Source organism: Talpa occidentalis, unplaced genomic scaffold, assembly GCF_014898055.3.
Source record: "Talpa occidentalis isolate TD23 unplaced genomic scaffold, MPIMG_talOcc4v2.1 talOcc4.5, whole genome shotgun sequence".
Classification (NCBI taxonomy): domain Eukaryota; kingdom Metazoa; phylum Chordata; class Mammalia; order Eulipotyphla; family Talpidae; genus Talpa; species Talpa occidentalis.
Genome location: NW_023604861.1, coordinates 135,429,792 through 135,451,484, shown reverse-complemented (window position 1 = coordinate 135,451,484; position 21,693 = coordinate 135,429,792). Strand labels below are relative to the sequence as shown.

The 21,693-nt window shown below is 41.9% G+C and overlaps 1 long non-coding RNA gene across 1 annotated transcript; it reads left to right on the top strand.

Moving 5' to 3' along the window:
• Positions 1-13,074: 13,074 nt before the first annotated feature.
• Positions 13,075-19,984, top strand: LOC119258760 (uncharacterized). Its single transcript, XR_005128323.1, has 3 exons — positions 13,075-13,220; positions 13,373-13,481; positions 18,018-19,984. It is a non-coding gene; the product is annotated as an uncharacterized LOC119258760 (long non-coding RNA).
• Positions 19,985-21,693: the final 1,709 nt, after the last annotated feature.

Genomic DNA, 21,693 nt, shown 5'->3' with positions numbered 1-21,693 from the left:
TGTACTACGTCAGGGCCACACCTCAAATCCACGTCAATTTTTCAGAGCATCGTCTGACATACAGTTATTATGTCCAAATATCTCCCAGAGGCAAAACTCAGATCTGAGAGTTTTCACAGTTCATCCTACACTCTTTAGTGGCAAGGGCATATGTGAAAAGGAGCTTTCATTCATTGGTAATTCCTTCTTGGATTGAGTCAAAGACAGAGTTCTTGTAATTCTCAAGCATTCTGTTTTCTTGGGTATCACATGAAGTATTTTAAAACCTGTTTTGCACGCCCATCTCCATGTTTCTTTGCTCTCCTCATGCTTTGTACTTTACAATTATTATAACATTCTTTTATTGCAGGATGTCTAGTTAAAATATTTATATGGTACATATTTATACTGCACATTATTTTTTGTTTATCTAAGATTCAAATTTAATTGATTGCTTTGTATTTTTATTGGTGGAATTTAGAAAATTTGGGCTAGTTTCCAAAATATTAACCATCCTACTGGCCCCTTCTGGTTTTTCTTTGGGGATTCAGACACCCATGGATTCAAGTCTCATGTCTATTATTGAGAAGTTGTGGACAAGCTATACTATCTCTCTAAGTTTCTGTTTCATCATCTCTAAAATGGGAATAACAGCACTAATAGTAAAGAATATACCTGCTCACTGAAATCTGGGCATACTCTTCCTCTGGACACATAGCTAGGCTAAATGTCTAAACTTCTCTTGCCATTAAGAATGGCCACGTGGTTAACTGTAAGCAGAAATGGGAACAGAAGTGGCATGTGGCATTTGGATAACTCTACCTCCCTCACACCCCATGTTTTGGGTTCTTCCTTTTACCAGCTGTTTGCAGAGGCAATGAGACCTCATGGATTGGTGGGAAAACTAAACAACAAAAGTGAAAACCTTTCTACTAGGAATGTATTCAGGTATTCATTCTTTATGGGAAGCAAGCATGATAACCATTACTCTTAGAAACACCTGCTCACCCTTCATGTGAGAAAGGGATAAACTTCTATTATGTTACATTGACAAACTTTTGGGATCGATTTGCCACAGCTGCTATTACCATAGCTAACATAAAAATTGCTATAGCAAATAAAATCTTGCCTTAGTAAATACCTGAAAATACATACATGGCATTGACTTACTAGTTAGGCAGGACCAAGGACAGATATTTCTGCCTAGAATATTGTTCATGAAATTAGACTGTTGCTTGGAAATAGACCACATTCCTGTTTGCTCTGACTCTCTAAGGGAAGTAGTTAGAACCATAGAGTTGTGTGTTTAGCTTTACTTTGTAGAAATATATTACAAGAAAGAGATAAGCTCAGGAAAGGGTTAATTAGATTGAGGACAGAAACATGGAAATAGGGAGCTCAGACACTTGGGTTCTTGCTGGGTTGAAACAAGTATGGCATCTGGACTCCAAATGGTAAGAGAATTCTAGGAAAGACTGTTGGCAATAAAAAGACCAACTGAGTCTACACAGCTCAACCCAGATATTCAGTCCTAGGACAAAGATCAGATGAAGGGAAACTAAAGCCTTTCCATTCAGAGGTTCCCTGGTATCAAATAAGATAAAGTGAGAGATAGAGGCATGAGGATTAGGAAGCAGAGAAATAAGGTAAACTTGATTATTGTGTCTGGAAAAAAAATTAAGTTTTGTACATGGAACTGATTAGTAGAAAACAACTTTTTAAGGACCTGTATTAGTTTGCTAGGACTGACATAACAAAATACTACAAATTAGGGTGGTTAAGAAACATAAATTTGTAAAAAACAAAAAAAAAAAAACCAAACAAAAAACACATAAATTTGTTATGTCACAATTTTGAAGGCTAGATTATTAAAGAAAGGTGTTGGCTGGCAGGGCTCGTTCTTTTTGAGGACTTGAGGAAAGGATTTAGTCCAGGATTCTCTTCTTAGCTGGAGACGGCTGTCTTCCTCTTCACATGGTGTGAGGCCCACATCCCGCTCTCCAAATTTCCCCACCTTTTTAAAACAACAGGTGTAATGGGTTAAGACCTATCCTAATGACCTTAGTTTAACTTATGAAGATCTTGACACCAAATAAGTTCACATTCTGAGGCATGGATAGTTAAAACATCAACAAATGGATTTTGTTCATTTGACAAATGACAAAATTCAACCCATAACAGGAAATTTTCATGGAAATTGCATTGCGAAAGAAATAATTATCCTGTAAGTTATAAAAAAAGAAAACACACACGAATCCCTGTGACTAATAAAACAACTCTTGGATCCCAAAAGTCACAAAAGTTGGAAGTCGGCAGCCAATGCTCCCAGCCCTGACACCCAGGTGACCATGGAGGATAATGATAATGAACCATTTCCTGTGAGCCCAAGCCAGGGTCACGAACAGCAGGAACAGAAATCCTCCAGGGGTCATACCCAGGGTCAAATCCCAGTGAATTTCCTCCACAGACAGAGCAAGGAGACTTCCCCGACCAGCTGGACCCATCATGACCCAGCCTAGTGAGCTCTTGGAGTCTCCTGTCCTTCCTGGGTTTTCGTTGTGTTGAAATGGGGCCTGCTCCATCTGGTAAGTGGGTGTTGACTTGAGGGAGAGGCCACCTGGATCAGACCATTGTGGACATCAAGTTGCTGAATGAGGTAATGAGGTAGCTCGATAGTGAGTGTGCCTGTGTGCAGCGAGGAGGAGGTTCACACTCATGCTGGTCAAGGTGTGGACTGGAGCGGAGTGGCTGACAGCTCACCAATGTGGGTGATTTCCTCCAGAGTCTCCAGCCTCCAGCCTCTTTTCCGGTTAAACAGCCATGGGAGCATTTTAGCCAATGACATGAGTGTAGGAGCTGTGTGCACTATTTCTGGGCCACAGAGTTTAAGAAGTGGGAATATCAGTTGTGTTCCCACCTTTCCTTTTAGTAGTAACACGTTGAAAATCACTTGACCCTAGCAGAACGATAAAATGGAAGGAGAATGGATCCTTGAATCAGCAGGAGAGAAATTATCCTCAAACCAAGATAGTGGTATTAAACTATAATTTGAAAGAAGAATAAAGTTGTATTTTGTTAAGTTGTATAGTAGGTAACTAATTCCAATTTTAAAGCACTCTTCTGACATATTATATGTTTCTATGGTAAGTTTCAAGGGCTGTGACACATCTGGAAAAAATTATAATAGCAGATTTGCCACTTATTGTATGAGAATGTTTCTAGTTAGCTCACCTGTTATTTAATCTTAAAAATGAACAATAACGGTGATATCTGACTAGCTAATAGGTACGACTATTGTTTTTTTCCTGGCATTAACAATTCAAAACAGTCTAAGGAAGCACAGAAGTAAAGAATTTTCAGCCAAGAAATGACCTACAAATGAGTAGATGTTATTTTTATTTTATAGATGAGGAATTTAAGCTCAAAGTTTAAATAAATATGCCCAAGTTTGAGCTACTGCTTATTGATAAAGATGGAATTTTGGCCCAGCTTTTACTTCAAAGATTCTGTGCTTGTAGCAGCTCCACAACTCTGAGTACAAGACTTTTCAAATGTTATTATTAGCATTGCTAAACTTTCTCTGTCCATCTGGTCTTGTACTCAGATAATATCATATCTAAATGCTATTCAGATACCCTTCTGCTGTGTGACCTTGAGAAAATAACATACCATCTCTGAGCCTTAGGCACCCTATATGTGACAGGCACACAATAATACTACTATATGAAGTTTTCTGATGATGTATGTAAAATACAAAACACACTGTTTTCTGGGTAGAAAGTACCCAGTGATAATTATTGGCACCATAAGTAAAATGGTTTAGAAAAGCGATGTTTTAGTTACATGTCATTTATGAGGGATAAAGAAAATACACCAAAGATGATGGCACATCTTTACAGTTTATGGCAGAACCATATTCTGTTACAAAGGGGCAGTCTCTCTTTCATTTTAATTGCAACCAAAAAAGTAGTGGCAGAAACTTTCCACGAATCAAGAAAGAGAAGTACCCCCTGAAATGGAGTGTTAGGATTCACCCCTCATATCTTTGAGATCAGAAGATGGCAGATGTGGCATTACTGTGAGATGCCGTGGCCCGGAGTGGGAGATCTCATCATCCAGTCCTGCAAAATTCTAAATGAGTGTTGCTCAGAAGAATTTATGTAACAAAGACATCAACACAAGTGGAATGTAAATTCTCTTTTCAAGCTGTGGTGAGAATGAGGTTACAGAATCAAAGAAACTGGGTATGCGAGTTCGCGGGTCACGGGGGTTGTTTGCATCCACAATCTGGCTTGGCCTCCTACAGTTCTGTCAGATGGGGATGGATTCTTTCCCCTCCTGCACACATGCACACATGAAGACATCGAGACTGTGGCTTTCAAACTATGAGTCAGTCCAGTGCTGCCTACCCATAAGTCTTAGAGCTGGGGCAGAGCTCAGAATTGATCCTAAGAATGCTGGTGCTTTCTACTAATAGATCATGATTTCTCTAGATGGAAAATCTATTTAGGTAAATGAGAAAGCTTTGACAACACACAGGTTTTAACAGTAGTTGAAGCATTTGACAAAAGATGAACCTTTGCTTTAATTGACTCACCTCTAAAAATGAAGCAAGCCCCTTGGTCAGAGAGAAACCACTGAAAGAAAAATTTTCTTGTTAGGAAGAGAATTCTAGTCAAGCTTTGTGATTGCTTATGGGATAATGATGAGCAAAAGACAGCATTTGCCAGGACAGCAAGCAGTGCTCTTCAGCATCAGTAAGTTCTAGAACACCACTGATTTTTTTACGTTTTTTCTTTGTTAAAATTTCCAATGATAATTAGGACTCCATATATTTTTTTAAAGATTTATTAAAGCATACAAGAGCTGGGGTACAGGCCAGAGGTGCGGGGAGTGAGAGGATTCACCAGAGACAGAGTGGGGAACAGAACAGGCAGATTGACCGAAGTACACTGCTGAGGGGAGCAGCGGGAGAGTCAGGAGAGGTCTGCTGCACGATGTGGGTCTCTCCCTGGCCGGCAGGGGGATCAAACTCATGCTGCAGAGGCTGCGGACAGCTTCATAGGTTGCGTCTTAACCCCTCGTGCCATCAGGGAGGCCCAGGGCTCCATATTTTTAATATAATTACACCTTTCTTTCTACTCCCCAATCTCAATGCTGAACTCTTAGTTGCTCTTTCCCTGGCTTGCCTTAGCCACTCCCATCTGTACATACCAGCACACGCTTGTGCTCACGGCTTACTCTACTTCCAATATCCTTCCTCACCTGTTTTGTGTGAGTGACTCAAGCTTGATTTAGATGTCAACTAATGTATTTTCCCAGGTCCTTCTCTTAGCTTAGCTCAGACGCTGTGTCTCACCTGCAATAGATCCACAGACTTGTCTGCTCATTTGTCTGTCTCTTTTGTTGTCATGAAGGTAATTTTCTTTCTTTTTTTAGAGACAAAGTCAAATGTTAATTTAGAATTAAAAAAAAAGAAATCGCAAGTTAGACAAAGAGCTGAAGTACACCATAAATAAAACAATCCAGAAAAATCATGCCATATTTTGTTTATTATTGCTTGAAATCCAGTAAAATATCATCTCCCTATACAAAGACCACCCTATAAAAGAACAGCACCCTCTTACTGGGCTGCACCCCCTGGCCCTGAGCCCTCCTGTGCCCCAGCACATGTGCCCCAGGCTGCCACCATCTCTTCTTTTTCGTTTGCTTATTATCTTTTGCTTTCTCTAGAGTATGAACCCAACGGGACAAAAGGATTTTCTGTTTGGTTCACCATTTCTGCCAGGCCCCAGAACATGGTAAGTCTGATGAGTAAATGTTGAAATTTTTGATGCAGACGTCCTTATTTTACAGAATGTATTAATGTATGAGCCAGCTTTGCTAAAAACTACCAATATATGCATTTTAAAAAAGATTAGATTAAAATGTTAAAAATGACTATCTCAGCTTGATAAAAACTATGTAGATGTTTTCATTTTCTTTATCCTGTTTTTCTAGATATCCCAATTTCTTCCCTCTCTTCTTCCCTCCTTCCCTTCCCTTTCTTTCTCTTCTGTCTCTCTCTCTCTGTCTCTGTCTCTCTTTCTCAACTACACTTCCCCTCTCTCTGTTTTGGTGCCTTTAATACAACCATTGGGCTGCTGCTCATTTCAGAAGCAGCTGGGGGCCTGGCACTGCAGAAGGGTTTGTGTAACCTGCTCAGGCCACACTATGACACAGAAGAGAAAGCTGAGACCAAAGAAGTTAAGGGACTCACAATCACTTGGAGAGCCACAGAACCTGAGTCACCCAGCATCCTTTGGGCCTCAAATGTAACCGGGTCCAAGTGGCCGGAGCAGAGGCACTGTTGGTCCAGATCTCGGCAAACAGCCTTCTATGAAGCCATCCCCCTGGCACAAAATCCTTTGCTGGCAGAACAGCAGAGGGATAGACACTCGAATTGGGTCACGTTATTCCCCATTCTGTCCCCTTTATAGGCTCACAGGTGTTGCTTTGTTCAGCAGTTGGCTCTTTCGAAATGTTGCTCTTTCCTGACTCCGTCAGCTGCGATCCTCCTTATCCTTAAGTCCAGATTGAAGGACATCACCCACCTTAGCCCTGCCCCCATTCTGACGGCGAGAATGAATTCTTCCTCTACTTTCACAAACACTACTCTTCACTTCCATTATGGCTCTGTTTCAATTAGCCTACCATGGAAGTTAGCTGTTGAACGAATGCCAGTGGATTTGCCCGGTGAGCTCTCTGCAGGAAGAATTTCTGTCTCATTCATTTCAGAATCTTCCATGCACCAAGCAAGGCAGTTGCCTAGGTAAATCCTTCAAAGCTTGTGTAATTACATAATTACCCAATAAATGTTATGGCAATTATCTGTTTGGGTGATTATCATAGTTCTTTATTAAATAAACAGAGGAACTTGAATATATATTAAGATAAAATAATTCAACAAGGCTTTTGATAAAAATAGAGATATAGTCATGGAGCACCTAGCTCATGCTAGGCTAATTGACCTTAATTTGTACCTCAGAATAATTCTGAGAACAGTGGAGGGGCAGAGACAACTATAGAACTGAGACTATAATAAACTTGAATATTATGATTACAGTACACAAAGAATTATCCCATAAATAGCATAGGGGCAACTGGATAACTATCTGGGAAAATTAATGCTGATCTTTCACAACTTATAATAAATTTTTGGATGGATCCAAGATTTAGACATAAAAATAAAATTCTATATTTGAAGAAAATATTAGAGAATTAAAATAAAATTTGCAGTGGGAAGTTCTTTTCAAGTAAAAAAAATCCACAAACCATAAATTTTACTGTATGAGCAAGCAAAAATCCAAGAAAAATATTTGTACAGCCATCATAGATAAAATGTCCTTAACATAGAACGAGTTTCAATATACTGATTAGATCAACAATATAGTAAATTAGTAGGAAAATGAAAGATGGGATAATTTATAGAAAACTACGTGATAATGGTTGTTAAACACATAGAAACGTTCAGTTTTTCTCATGATCAGAAGATACATATTGACATTATAATATCATAAAATTTCCTACCTATCAAATTGGCAGGGATCAAAATAACCTCATAACACATGATGTTGTTAGGTATGGACAACAACATATGCCTTTGCGAATTTTTGGTGGGAAGTCAGAGAGCATAGCTCACGAAGAATAATTTGGTAACATATATCAAAACAGAAAATGCACAAATCTTTTGATTCAGTATTTCTATTTCTAGAATTGTGTGTTGTTGATGGATTTGCCACATTTCACACACACATTCGAGGTTTCTAGTTGCAGCACCTTTATTTTGGCATGATAGAAGTCTAAAAATAAGTTAAAAGCCCATCAAATGGGAGACCAGTTAATAATCATGACAGTCTGTACTATTAAGTAACATGCACCATCACAAATGATGACTTAGCATTATACTGCAGATATGGAAAGATCTCAAAATTTAATCACAATGCATTGTCAAGTGAAAGAAGGGAACGAGCTGATAGACACGGTGTGTCTCCATTTGTGCAAAACCAAAAAGAACTTGTCCGAACATGTTTCTGAAAACAAAAGCAACTCCAAAGCAAAATTCAACCAGGAAACTTTCATTTAACAAGTAGGGAAAAGGAACATCAGAAATGTCATGAATCACCTTCAAAATGAACCAGTTAGCAAAGCAAGACATCAAACCCATTACCCGGCGTGCACTATTTTGTGTTTCTCCCTAGCTAGGATGTCAGGTTTTGAGGCATTCAGAGCGATGGGAATTCAGCAATAGGGATGTGGTTCCAAACCTGGAAGAACTCAGAGTGGAGAAGAAGAAGCTGAGAACAATCACCAAGATGCATGGTGAGGTCCTAAGCCCAGGATGCTGTTGGCTCACTGAGGTGCCCAAGTGTGATGGGGTCACCCAGAGATTAAAGTCGGAGTTGAATTTGGAAGGAGACTTCTGGGCTTATGACTTGAGTTGCATCCCAAAGAGAAGAGAAGAAGGATGAGATACTGAGAGAAGCCTCCTCATGACTGCAGGCTCAGAATTCACTCGCTCACTCATTGATTCATTCATTCACTCAGAAGTTATTTATTCAACATCAGTCTTGGACATGAAGAGATGACTAAGTCAGACAAGGTCTAGAGCCTTATTATATTCTAGGGAGAGAAGACAGGATGACGGTATGAGCAGGCAAAGTCATCTCAGAGTAGCAAGTGCCAAGGAGTTTCATAAGGAAAATGGAAAAGGGTGTTGATACCTTATGGATGGAGGAGGTAAGCACCACCTCACAGAGCAGGTCCCTCAGGTCTCTCAGGAAGGTGATATTTAGGCAGAGACTTGCTCCTCCTCCACCTTCTTTATCACCCCTCTCATCTCCTGTCTTTGATGTCAATTTATGCATCTATATTGTAAACCATGTATGTAATTTAAAGAGTTTAATGGCCACTTAAGTATAAAATGAAGCAATGCAGTGGTTAATTTCATGTGTCACATCAAACGTTATTTCTGGGCATGTCTGTGAAGCTGTTTCCACCTGAGATTGGCATAAGTCAGGGGATTCAATAAAGTGGATTGCTTTCCAGTGTGGGTAGCCTCATCCTATCCACTAGGGAACTAAGTAGAACCAAAGGTAAAGGAAGGATGATTTCACCCCTTTGTTTGCCTCCCCCTTGAGCTGGGATGTCTCATCTCAACTTCTCCCGCCCTGAGGTCCCCAGACCTTTGCACTGGAGCTGAGCTACAGCTCCTGCATCTCCAGTTTGTAGATGGCAGATGGTTTCAGCCTCCGTAACTGCATGAGTCAACCGGTAACAGATCTACTGGTTCTGTCGTCTGGAGAACACTGGCTAAGACAAGCAGTAACCATATTAAAAAGGTAAAAAGAAGGAGGTGATATCAATTTAAGGAACATATTTTATTTAGACATCTGAACTTTTTTCATTTCAACATGTATTCAATATAAAAACATGAGTGTTAGGCTTTATTTTGTTTATCACGACACTGGTATGTATGACACACTTATCCTGTGTCTTACTTCTGCCACACTAGTCTGAAGTCTGAGCTTTTTACCAATACTATATTCAGCTGAATGTTCTAGAGGAAAATGCCAGAATTTTTGTTTGTGAAAATGTTGTTACTGACAATAGAAGTGTAAGGACAGAACAAACGTAACAAAATTTAAGAGTTGGAACAAGATGAAAAGAAACAAGGGATTTTTTGATTACTTAATGCCCAACTATTATTTCCAGGGAAACAGAGTCTCCTCTGTAGTCACCACCGTTCCTTGCTGTCACCCCCCCCCAATTTCTTCCCAGCTCTCTGTACCCTTTTTATTGTGGATGAATAAAGGTTGAGCCCAGATACAAATAAGTGTTTGCCTTTGCACCCTAGGGCTCATGAACATTGCGTTTCTCTACAAATGCCTGCAAACATAATGTGCAATCAGGTGGCAAAGAGGGACATCAGTGTCATCTTGGACAAAATAATTGCAAAAGGTACAAGTGATTATAATTGTCAAGATTTAGGAACCCTCTCAAACTTTCTTAAAATCCTATGGAGCAAATCCACAGCCTGCACTTCCAAATATCTCCCTGAATAAAAGGGAAGATCACTTCCTCTCCAACACGAAGAATATTTATGCTTACATGTAGGTCAGAGTCAGCCAAACAGCTCTTGTATCTGAAAGTCTATTTTAGACTCGGCTGTCATGGCAACCGTGGGATTGGGCCCAGGTGTCTTCTACCTCCTGACACACAGACAGCAAGTTTGCAGGCCTGGCTGTGATTTCTGGGGAGCAGCCCTGAAGACCTGCCATAGGATGATTCAGCCGCCGTGGTCTTGGCAGGGGAGCTGGTCTCGAAGGCTGAAAAAGATCCTGTTCCATGTGGGTCCTTAGTTGATCAGTTTAGATGAGAAAGTTCAAGGGGAGGGTGAGGGTTGCTATGGGGAAGGTTTCCCTTGAACTGCCAAACCAAGGAAGCCTGAGAAAGTGTCAAAGTAGGACCCCAGGGATGCCTGCTCCCTACATCCAGATCAGAAGTTGTCATTTGCTTTAAGTCGAAGTGCACAGTTTCTGAGGGGCTTCTGTGTGCGGGAGGCCCCAGAATAGCTCACACTCCCCTGTCCTATTCCCTGGCTCCATGGGAGTTCCTCCTGGAGTCCAGGAGGGTGGAGGGCATCCTCTTCCTTCTCCTGCGCATCCAGATTGCCCTGAGAGTACATCAGACACCCAATGACAGTGCTTCCCTAATTTTGCTGCATATCAAAATAATTTTGGGACCTTTGAAAACCCCACATCTATTAAATCAGACTTTCAGGGGATATGGTCATGGTGTTTGGGGTACCTGTAATTTTTAAAGCGCTCATGATGCATGTGCAGGTTAAGCTGGCTGACCTAGAATGGGTTGGGAGGTGTGTGATAACAGAGAGGCTTGGCTTACAGATTTTATTTTCTACCACCACAAATGTATATACATGGACTTACTTTGATGAGCTAGAACAGCGACTATCAAAAGTGGTGGTTTTAGAACCCCTTGGAATCTTCAGAATTGCCACTGATGCCCTGTGATTGTGGCCATAGCTGCTGATGCCTGCTCTGCCAGAAACAAAAGCTACAGACACAAGTGCACTGTCCGCTGATAGAGCAGGGGGAAGCACCAGTGACAGCCTTTAGAAAACTTCATGTGAGAGAATGACAGGTGTCTTAGTGTTGCCGTGGCAATGGTTTGGACCGTAAATCACCTGAAAGGTCTCAGGCATCCCAGATACACAGACCACATTTCAAGAACTGCTGGGCCATATCTTCTCATGACTTTGAGAAAAATCAAGACTCTTGGTGAATAATTCCTCTTTTTCTTCTTATTTTGTGTTATGGGAATTGCAAACACAGGCTTCGATGTACTTCTTAGCAGAGAAAGTGGATGAATTCATTCTCTGAGTCTTAGACAAAATATAGAATGAGAGAACATCTAGAAAATCTTTCTTACCTCTGTCAAGTCATCACCTCTCACCTCTGTATCCTCATGACAGTCTTGGGATGTCAGGCGATCCAAACAGAACATGTTCACATAATAACTGGGAGTTACTGCTGTCTGTGTTGGGAACGATACAGAATAATTCCTGATTCCCTCATTGGATTTCCACACTATTCAAAGTTAGGAATTTACTCTCCATCTCTGGGCAAGTTCACTAGTGCCCTGAAGAACTTCAGATGCTCTAGGGTCCTTTTCTTCCTTTGTGGAATATTGACAATCCCAAAGAAAACACACACACACATGTTCACACATACAACAAACAGCAGTATCCAAATAAAGTTTTAAGCAATTCATGTTTTATAGCATATTTTCCATTTATTAAATTATCTGCCACATAGCTACATAATTTCTATAACATTTAAATAACTTTATGATATGAATTATCAGAAATTCAGAGCTGGGAGAGATTGAGGTGCCTCAAGGTCATCCTTCTAATTTTACTGAGTAGGAAATTCAACTTACTGTAGAAGATTTCCCCAAGATCACAAGAATTATTAGTAAAAGATCTTAGTCAAGAAAAGAAGCCTACAGACTGCCCTGGTGGTGCAAAGTATTAAGTCTCAGCACTATCAAACTATTGCCATTCACTGCAGCACGAGTTCGATCCTGGCCAGGAAGCTATCTGCATGGTGCAACAGATCTCTCCTGTCTCCCTGCTGCTCCCCTCAGCAGTGTATTTCAGTAGATCCTTCTGTTCTGCTCCCCACTCTCTCTCTTGTGAATCCTCTTACCTCCCCCCACCTCCAGCCTACATCCCAGCTCTTGCATGTATGAATAAATAAAATAAATCTCTTAAAAAGAAAAGAAGCCTTGTGCACGAGTGGACACCTAGTTGTATTTTTTTTTAACACTATATGGGATCTACTAGGCTGCTAATTTTGGAAGATAAACTATAGAAGTGAGAAAGGTAATGTTAAGTGATCCAGAGTCTGCTAAACTATGTTTGCGAGTGTATATTGGATTGTGTAGCTGTAGGGAGAAGCAGAGTCACAGGAGAAAAGAATGCTAAAAGTAGCAAATTCTATCATTCCTCTCCCTCAAACACCACTTTGGGTTTGGCTCCACTATGAACTTTTGAAACTGTTATCTTATGGGCCACACATGAGGCAAATGTTCAATCCTAGCTTCATATTAAAATCACCTGGAGAATTAAAAAGTTAAATTAAAAAAAGATAAAACCAAACCCAATTCACACTCCCCACATTTAGAGATTCTGGCTACTTGGTCTGGAGTGAGGCCTGGAGTTCCTTGGTAATTTTCCAAAGCTCTGTGGGTTGGGAATCAGTGCTGGAGAGAAAGTCCAGGGTTTGGTGTCAGAGGATCTAGATCTAATTCGCATTTCATCGCCTTCGAGCTGAGTGACCACAGATAGCTGTTTATTGGAGTTTCCCTCACTGAAAACTGAGCCAACTCCCAACACCAAAGCTCCAGAGAACATAAACTGGGCAGGTGTCGAGCATCTCCTCCACGGTGAGGAGCCCGGAAGTGCCCACCCGGGCGGGCAGCCACCATCTTACTCCCGGAAGTACCCACCCGGGCGGGCAGCCGCCATCTTACTCCGCTTCCGCTAGTCGGAAGTCTCTGCCATCAGAGGCTCGTGGCGCTTTCCTACTCCTTGTTCACCACAGAACTCCACCCAAGTGAAAGAGACTCTGAACCCTGGGAGTGATGAAGCTTTACTGAAAAGACCTGGGGTGATGCAGGTGACCTCTGACCTTTGAGGTCCTCTCCTGTCTCTCTATGAACCACATATCTCACCTCTGTCAGTTTTGATTGTTGTCCTGTAACAGCCATACTTTCTAAAATGGCCCCTCCTCTCAACTTTTCTACATCTGTTCTATATCTTTTCATATAGGCAAAGGACTTACCACTGTTGACGTTCCTGCCCTCCATTCCTGTTCTCCACCGTTGCTCCATTCCTAAGGGGGTCTAGAGGGGGATCTGCGGCAAGAGTCTAGACCACGGTGAGCATGATTCCAGGAATGGCTTAGAAGGGTCTTGTGCTCAGGGTTTGCAAGTTTGAAGTTAAGGTGCTAACCAGGTGTCATTACCCGCTGTATGCTCAATTGGACTCATTTCCATGCTCATTCTAGAATGTTGCACCCGTATGACCGGCCTTGCACCTGTAAGACCCATCAGCTTCCTGCTGACTGTGGGCTGTCAGCTGCCCTTGTGTGCCTAAGAGGTCACCACCGCAGCCCTGCCATGTGGCTCTCCGTGGGAGGGTCACAGCCTGGTTGTCTGCCTCTGCCAGTCCACTAAGGCTGCCTGCCTCCATCATCACGGGGGTGACATCCCATCACTGTCATCACATCCCATTTGTCATATCCACCTGCACTCAAGGGCAACGTGAGGACACATCCCCTTGGCACACCTCCAGTGCAGTTGCTCACATATCGGGAGGGGTCTGTTAGAAAGCTCCTATACAATGAAGATGAAGTCTTGACGCGAGAAAGAGGAAAGGATATATGTATTTTTAAAAAAATTTATTTATATATATTTTACATCATTTTCTTCACTGTGGAGAATTTGTGCATTTGGAATCAGATACTTAATGCGAGCAGCATCTTTTGTGCTTATTGCAACTCTTTCCCTGTGGTTTCCAGGACAGCTTTTAGCTGTTTGATTGATCTGCGTGAGTTTGCTCTATGCTTGAGCCCTTTGGGGTTTCAGCAAAATTTCTTTTGAGTTGGTCATATGCTGTCACTGTAGAGAAGGGGCTCCTCAAATCTGTGTCCCTGTAAATACGCCCTCGGGAATTTTCTTTCAAGAGCATGGGGTTGTGGAAAGACTCTGGGAACAGTTGGCATTTTTGGAACTGGGATTCTGAGGCCTGGAAGGTCCCAGAATGCTCTTTTCCATTAGTGCTCTCCGGACATTATTTGACCAGCTTGTTTCTGACACGGGGCAGGTCACTTAACCTCTAGGCTACAGTTGCCTTCACTGAAGCCACCGCCTCATAAGGTTTGTATCAATGGAGCTTTTCCTCTCTCTCTCCCTTTTGAGAATTTCCTATTAAATCCAAGGGATATATGAACCAGAAATAGATTTCAGTTTTGTAGGCATTTCTGCTGATAGTTCATGAAACTACTTACTCAGCAGGCTCTCTGTTAGTCTTACAAGAATAGTGAGAAATTGGGGTTTAAAGAGGCTGAACTATTTTTATCTGGAATATACTCCCAAGTATGTAATGCACAGAACAGCAATTTTGAGTCATTAACACAATAAAGGTTTATTGAGTCGTTAACACAATGAAAGTACAGGGTGAATCTGGAGAAAAGGAATGTAGTTTCAAGACTTCATCATAGTGCACTTTTCAAAGATAAGAGGGGTGTGATACATAACTACTAAATGTGCTGGCACCTCACTTGGCTGGGGTGCAGGATGAGACCCGGAGAGGTGAAGCAGCTTCTCCAACATCACACAGAGCACCACTGATGCAATTCATCTCATCGAAACGATCCTTCTACTTGAGACAATTTTTCAGTTTCATTTTAGTAGTAATTATTTATAAAAATGTATCATAAAGATGGGTGGAAGTCTGTTATCAGCTTGGCGAGGATCCCTCCTGCCCTGGACAGTCCCCTATAGATAATGAAAATCCACTAAACATGTAAGTGGGTTGTAGGGTTGGTGTGTTAGAACATCCATTTAGTAAGTTGTTTTTGTTTAAGATTTATTTTATTTATTTATGCATACAAGAGCTGGGGTGTAGGCCAGAGGTGTCGGGGGTGAGAGCATTCATCAGAGACAGAGCAGGGAGCAGAGCAGGTGGACTGACTGAAATACACTGCTGAAGGGAGCAGTGGGGAGACAGGAGAGGTCTGCTGTGCCATGTGGGTCAGCTCCCTGGCCAGGGATTGAACTTGTGCTGGTGCTGCCATGGCTGCAGTTAGCTTGATAGTGCTGGGACTTAACTGTTTGTGCCACCAGGGAGGCCCCATTTAGTAAGTTTGAAAAGTTGGATAGAACTGGACAAAAAAGAGAAAAGAGATCAAGCTGAAAGGTGGGAATTGAAGGGCAGTTGCAGGGGGTGCTCAGATGGGGGCTCTTGCTGGCCGTTGGGCTGCTCTGGATGAGTTTTGGCAACTTTGCTTGCAGGTGAATAATAAGAACTACTTTCTTTTTAATACCCAAGATCCTCCATCATGTCTCTTACATCTTGCCTGGCTTCTCTTCTAAGACTAATTGTTTTTAAATCATTACCCATTGCAAGAGGATCTCTGATAGTTACTTACAATCCTCTACAGTCTCTCAAATGCCTTACAAAGCTACGTAGTGTTCATTAAGGAGCAGTGGACAAAGTCTCAGAATAAACAAATGGCATCAAAGTGAGTGTTTCCTCCCAAGCTCACAATAATGTTGATCTCAGAGGCATGGTGTGTGGCACCTGCGAGTCCGCTTTAAGTCCAAAAACACATCCAGATGGGCAGAATGTTACACTGGATTATGCTGCACTTTAACTTAAGGTCCTGCCATCAGATTATTATCCCCCCACAATATCTGTCCCACAGGATCCTGACTCTATGGTACGAGGGAAAAAGCATGAGATTGGGGATCAGCTTGTCAGAGCATTTCCTCACTTCATTGCTCTCTATCCACCAGCATTTGATTGAACCCATCTCCCCTGGGGAGAGCTGGGCAGGCAGCTCAGCAAATACCAAGTCCCTTCACAGCTTATCTGCCCACAGGGTGATCCACAATGATCATATGGTGCCCTCTGTCCTGCGCTGTGCCCCACATTCATGGCAAGAAGGCAGCTGCACCTCGACCCCTTTACTGCAGGAGGCACAGGCAGGAGCTTACCTTCCTCATAAACCAGAGAGAAGGCCAGAGATAGACTCTCTTGCCTGCATACAAAGATAAAGCAGACAAGTGAAGCAGGCAGAAGAGAACCTGGCTGGCATTTCTCTGAAATTAACCCACTTGGGCACCCATGGTGATGAATTGCTTCCCCAACGCCCACGGTTTCCTCCTTCCACCGGATCGGTAGCTTTAATCTGGAAATCCCAGGTGCCTGAGTGAGGGGCAGAACTATGAAAATTCAAGAGGAATGACATTTTCCAAGAAAAGTTGGATTAGCGGAGGAGAAAATGCTGCCAAGCGGAAAACCTTTCAGGATGGCGGAATGATAAACTGCATAAGCAACATGGTACCTTAAACATGATTCTGTTCACACGGAGGCGAGGGTGACCTTTGTGTTAAGGGAAACTGGGGCTTCCCAGTCAACATTTTCCTGTGCCCGATGCTAAGGCTCTTCCTCCCAGCTGCAAGGCCCATCTGCGGCCCGCGAAGGCTTTCTCTCCCCTTCCTGCTCTGGGTATTTTTCCAGGCATGCTTTGCTTCTTAAACCATCAGAACGTAATATTATTTTTTAACCCTGAGCCAAACCTTCGTAGCTTGAAGAATAGTTGAGAGGCAGACACAAGTGGAACCAACCTTTTAGAACATACCAGTGCAAATAAGATAAGGGAGAGAAAAAAAATCCAGGACTCTGGGATGTTGTAGGAAATGGCTTAGCCTTATCTGCATTCACCTGTGTCCTTGGGGTCTCCTGAGGAAGTTGCCTTTGCTGAGTTCTTTCTCAAAGATGTCCTCAGGGAAAGGAACTGAGCACACCCAGGATTAGGGGGCAATGGAAGAAAACAAGACCCAGGTCCAGGGACCCCTGAGCTTTTCTTTACGTCAATAGTCTTTGCAAAAATCCTGTGGAGTCACCATGATGGATCCCGTTTTACAGATGAGAAAACAGGGACTCAGAAAGTTTTGTGTGCCCAGTCTCAAGGGGCTAGTGCTTGTGAGGTCGGAGATTGCATCTACATTTACTTGCCTTCAATGCCATCATGAAAATATTGGCCATTTACTGAGTATTGAATGTGCCCAAAACATTCCTGGGACTTCATCCCCTTCACCCTAGTGATTCCTCATAATTCTGCCATCATATTTGTTTTAAGATGAAAGAATAGGCGCTTAGAGAGGTTTTGTTACCTGCGCAGGTGTGTCTGGAGTAGAACTTTATGTTCAGAATAAAAAATGCAAGGCAAGTGAGGGCTGGATGTTTGTCAGGAGTGATGGTGGCGTAGCCGTCAATGACTGTTTGACCTCAAAGAGCTTCATAATAATATCCTAATAATATGAATGCAAACAGGGGGCAGTTTCAAGCCTTTTCAGATCACCAGGCAAGCCTTCTGTCAACAAAAGATGGGAGCAAGAAGTAGTGGATCCTTTACAGTTATAAACAGTTCACACCCCAGTCAGGTGACCACTGCTAATTGTAACTGTCTCTCTTGTCACGCCTCCCCCTCTGAGCTTCAGGACAAGGAGGGCTGCTGTGCGTAGAGCGCCTTGATCCATAGGGCTGTCAGTTTCGGTGATTTGAGTTTAGCTCACATTTATTGAGACTCAGTAGTCACTCAGTTACCTCGTGGTAGGTACTATGGGTAAATGTCTCAAATAAATGATCTTATTTAATATTCATGACTATTTGTGCTTTTTTTCAGGCCAAGGAGCTAAAGCCCACAAGGTACAAGCTGTAAAAGGATTACGTGGCAGAGCAAGAACTTGAACCTCACACCTGATTCTACACAACGCGCTTCACTCAAGCAGCATGATACGTGCTTACCATTTTAACTCTGAGATCTCAGTCACAGACTGAGTGGTTGGCTGTGCTCGGGGGCCTGTCAAATCAACTCCAGTCTGTGCCCACAGAGGCTCAGTTCCCATCATTCCTGCAGGGTCTTCAAACACAGAGAGTGATCTGCTTGCCTCGCCTCCTGCTCACACTAGGAGGATACAATCATTTTACACTGCAAGAGGGCGTTCATAGCATTCTGGTGGGGAATAGGGGGGGATAAAAAGAAAGTGCACAGACCTGTTTCTAGACCTTCCAGCTGTGTCCATGAGGTAGCGGACTGGAAGGAAACTTGGAGAGCAATTATGGTATGATTTTAATAAGAAAAACACCTTTTTAAGTTCATTTCTGCTGGCTTTATGCAGAAACCAGTCCGAGGTTCCTGGAGACCTATTTGTGATAGAAGCCATTTGGGATTCTTCAGACAGGCACTCGCTTCTCTCTGGGGTGTTTTTATCTTTGCTCGCAATGTCTATAGAACTTGGAGTTTGGATTCATTAAACAGGGACAGGGTCTGCTCTTAATCCACATACAACATCTGTCATACTGTCAGGACTCATTATGTCCTCCATAAAGCATCATACTTAGAGTACTTCAGCTTTAAAATATGTGCCACCATTCCTTTTTCAGGAGGCAAATCTAGGCAGATGTTTTCTCCATCGGTTTACAGATATTGGTGTTTTCCAGTGTCTGCCTTGGATCAAGCTGGCTTTTTTCAATGACCACCATTTATAAACTAATTGATTCCAGATGAAGAAGCAGCAGACATTTTATCGCTTCAAGGGCTGTTGGCATTCTATTTGATATAATTTCAAAAAGAGAATCATTTTAGCAGTGCTTAATATATATCAGGACTTGGTGTAGACACCCTAACTTCTCCCAGAGACACTTTTTCCCACCAGTGGTTATAGGGGGATAGACCATATGAAAATGGTCAAAAAAAATCTCATCTCAGCAATTTATGTTTCAATCTAATAACACACGTGGATCATAGCAGGTAGCATATCATTGCTGGAGGAATAAATGAAGGAAGCCAGGCATCCAGGGTGCATTTAGTCCATGGCATTAAGACAAATCTGCATAATTTTGTCTCTTTGATTCATTCATTGCTTCATTCTTTGACCTTTTCGGTGACTATTTCTCCTCTGCTGTGTGACAGTCAGTGTGCAGCTGAATGAGAGCAGAGAGCCCACGATCAAGTGCAGGCTGTGGAGCAGAGGAGCAAAAGCCGGTGCAGACAGGACTGAGCATGCATACGGGGCACAAGCACCCTGATCCTGTAGAGAAGGAGCTTCTAGAACGGCCTTGTGTGTAGGTGATGTTCCAGCAGAGTTCTGAGAGACCAGTTAGGAGGTCAAAGGCAAGGGAGCTAGGGATAGTGACTGTACAAGGTACCACTTGCTGATATCAGAAAGGTTAGCTGAGACTGACAAAGGGAGCAGACATATGTCAGGGAAGCCATTTTGAGGAGTTTGTTCTTGACCTTGAGGACAATGGGGAGACGCTGAAAATCGTTAAGTCATCATGGTTCGGCTTAATGAAACTGCACAGATCATCTGGAGAAATGATTTGAGAATCAGGGTCTCAGAAAATAGGATTTTGGATTGTGGATAATTTGCTAAGTGTGCTGACATCCTTATCTCTTTTCTAAACTGAGTCTTTTCATTTATGTACATTGATATTTCATCATTTGAGAGTGTTTTTAATGCTTTCAAGGCTGTTAATCTAGTTGTCCCTGGTAGGAGTGTTGACTCAAGTAATCTAATTCACCAAAGGTGAAAATAGAAATCTTCTTTACCAGGAATTTACCAGCAGAAATATGTATTTTGTGTGTGTGTAAAAATACTTCATTGTATCTTGTTCTCTTTAAGAATGAGGTGTGGGCAAAGGGAGTTGGGAAACAATCACACCGAAAATGTAAAAATGGTTTCCTCCCTCCAACCATCACCTGTTGCCTACACAATGCTCCAGAACAGCCCCCACCTCACACCTGTGTCCCAAATGCATGTCTTTTTACTTTTCATCTTAGCTGGCCCACAGCTATCAGAGTTGTCGGTTTGGAGTATTCACTAACACTCAAAGATAAAAGGGAAAAGACTTTCATTGAAAAGCTTCATAAATGAAAGGCAGGAAAAAAGATATGTCCATTACATTCTTCTTGGTAATTTATTTGTTTCTTTGGGGAGCATATTCATTTAATTTGTAATGGTTGTTGTTTGCTAGGAAAGTATTCAAATCTTGCCTCATTATGGGAGTGTTCCTGCATTAAATTAACATGTATTTTGGAAGCACCACCTGGGCCAAGGGAATTCTGCAGAGTTGATGACAGGATGGCTGAGCAGCGAGGAAGTCGAAGGGAGGTCCTCTGGGTGCCATGATCTTAGCTGACTTTCAGTGAAATAGCCTGGGAAAGTGAAAACAATTTCTTTATAAGAACTGGCAGCTGGGGGCCTGCCCGGTGGTGCAGCGGGTTGAGCGCCACGCTGTGAAGCTGTCCCCAGCCTCTGCAGGGCGGGTTCGCTTCCTGGCTGGCCAGGGAGAAACCCACATGGCGCAGCAGACCTCTCCTGTCTCGCCCGCTGCTGCCCTCAGCAGTGTCTTCGGTCCATCTGCCTGCTCTGCTCCCCGCTCTGTCTCTGGTGAATTCGCTCACCCTCCCACACCTCTGACCTGTATCCCAGTTCTTGTATAAATAAATAAAATCTTAAAAAAAAAAAAAAAGAATTGGCAGCTGGGTTCTCAATCATGACTTGCAAATCAGCCCAATGCAGTCATGCATTTATCCTTTCACTTGTTCAACAGATAATTACTGATCATTTGCCACGTGCAGGATATTGTACCATGTGCTGTAGGGGAAGAAAAAGAATCAGAAATGAAAACCGATTTCTTTGATTATATGGTCTAATAGGAGAGAGAAAACGTAAGCTTAGATGTTTCTGGAATTTCAACACTGTTAGGAGAGAATACTTGAGGCTAGATCCTGATACACTACTGTATTTTTTTTAACTAATTATCATTTATTTTGCAAAAATGCACTAAAAAGCAATATACATAGTTTTCAAATGATTTCTATTTCCAGCTCAAAAATACTTTTAACAAGTTATTTACTAAAACCAAGTTTAGTGAGAATATGAGCGACCATGCTAAATGTTATAGATCTTGTTTAGTCTTGTGTAATATTGGAAAACTGGTTTTAGTCTCACTTTATTTAATAATTTTTTAAAAAATAATTATCATAGTTGAAATGTTTCCTTAATAAGGACACATAATCAAATTGAAGAAATAAATGCTAGAATTTTATTTATATTTTGATATGCAAATTTTCCAACTTCCTAATATAAATTTTCTTTCCCCCCCTATTTTTATATTAGAAATTTGCTTTCTAAATGTCAGGCTTTCCTGATGTTAATCAATTCTTATTGCAAACTCATCTGAAGATGTAGCAATTTTTTTTTATTGCCACATTTTATATTGACTATGAATGGTGAATTCAAAATCCACTAAAACTCTTCACCGGGAATATTTCTAGTGTTAGGAGAGGGTCT